The following is a 1,764-nucleotide window of genomic DNA, read 5'->3' on the forward strand; positions in this document are numbered from 1 at the left end:
CTTGGGATACCTGGGTGGCTCAGTCGTTTGAGCATCTGACTCTTGATTTCAGCTCGTCATGATCTCAGGGTCATGGAATTGAGCCCCAAGTTGGGCTCTGTGCTCAGTGCAGAGTCAGCTTACAATTCTCTCCCTTTCCATCTGCCCCCCCCCCCCCGGCCTGCTTGCATACACACAATCTCTCTCTCTCTCTTAAAAAAAAAAAAATTAAAAAAAAAGATTTTCCTCACTAATAAATGGAGAGAGAGGTGTGGAGAGGGAGGCTGAGTCAGAGATGCTATGTGCTTCCATCTGTCACATAGACCCCACTGGAGCTGCCACCACTATGGATGCTCACGAAGACCTGGTGTACCAAGTGAAGCTGGCCAAGCAGTCTTGTTGATAGGATGAAATGGTAAGATTAATGAAGAAGGTAGCAGAGATGAATGTTGAGATGACACTGAAAGAAAGAAACCTGTCTGTTGCATACAGAAATGTGATTGGAGCTAGCTAGAAGATCCTCCTGGAGAATAATCAGCAACATTGAACAGGTAGAAGAAGACAAGGAAAGAGTAGACAAACTGAAAATAATTCAGGAATATTGGCAAGTGGTTGAGATTGACTAGGGTTTATCTTTTATGACAGTTTGGAAACACTGGATGGACACTTCATTCCAGTGGCTAACACTGGTGAGTCCAAGGTTTTCTGTTATAAAACAAAAGGAGACTATCACAGGTATCAGGCTGAATTTCCTACAGAAAGGAGGCTGTGGAGAATAGCCTACTGGCTTTAAAGCTGCTATTGATATTGCAATGATAGATCTTGGACCACCACATCTCATTCTCTCAGGTCTTGCCCTCAATTTTTCTGTATTCTACTATGAAATTCTTAATTCCTCTGACCATGCCTGCAGGTTGGCCAAAGTGGCTTTTCATGATGCAGTTACAGAAATGGATATGCTGAGTGAAGGAAGTTCTAGGGACTCTATACTTATGATGCAGTTGTTACATGATAATCTGACACTGTGGACTTCAGACATGCAGGGTGTTAGGAAAGAGCAGAATAAAGAATTTCTGCATGATACAGAAGATGAAAATCAGTGAGACCTAAAGGCCAACAAGAGAAACCATCTCTGACCTCCCTACTCCTTCCCATTCCCCCCCACCCTTTGGAAATTCCCCATTGTCACTGAGAAACACCAAATTTGACTTTTACATTCTACCTCAGAATGTAGGTTTCTGCCCCAATGGTTTTTAAACAGACATTTTTTCAAAAGTTCTTAAAGGCAAGAATGAATTTCTGTGGATTTTACTGGTTCCAGCTTTTTGGTTCTTTAGGACACTAGCAGGACTACACAGAAGCTTTTTCAGCATTACTGTATTATCTCCTGCCAGATGGGGTGAGATCACCATTAGAAATGTAAAGTAAATTCAAAAGCCATTTGACTGCTAGGTGATGCAAGCATCTAAGAGAGAGGTTAATCACACAATGGAAGCATAAGTGGTACCATTTTTCCTTTCTTTAATTGGTTAAATCAAATTTTATGCCAATGTTTAAAATTAATTGGGTGTTAGCTTGAGGTGGTTAGGGTTGTTTGAGGAGTCTGTTGTTATGGTTTTGCCGTTAAAAAGTGCTTCAGACTTTCCTGAAATGTTGCTGAAAAGCATGATGCTGGTAACAGGTCAACAATTGTTGAATCTCATTCTTGCCTACTTTATACTCTTTCTCTAAAGCAAGTTAGCTTTGAAGGTGGTGTGGAAAAGTCTGTGTGGGTGTTCAATTATT

General features: G+C 41.2%; 1 pseudogene; it reads left to right on the forward strand.

The window, feature by feature from the left end:
* The first annotated feature begins 325 nt into the window (after positions 1 to 325).
* Positions 326 to 1,082, forward strand: LOC123836121 (14-3-3 protein epsilon-like; annotated as a pseudogene).
* Positions 1,083 to 1,764: the final 682 nt, after the last annotated feature.

The sequence above is a fragment of the Mirounga angustirostris genome, unplaced genomic scaffold, assembly GCF_029215605.1.
Source record: "Mirounga angustirostris isolate CCGP_5_RB_7025 unplaced genomic scaffold, mMirAng1.0.hap1 SCAF_11, whole genome shotgun sequence".
NCBI classification, from domain to species: Eukaryota; Metazoa; Chordata; class Mammalia; order Carnivora; family Phocidae; genus Mirounga; species Mirounga angustirostris.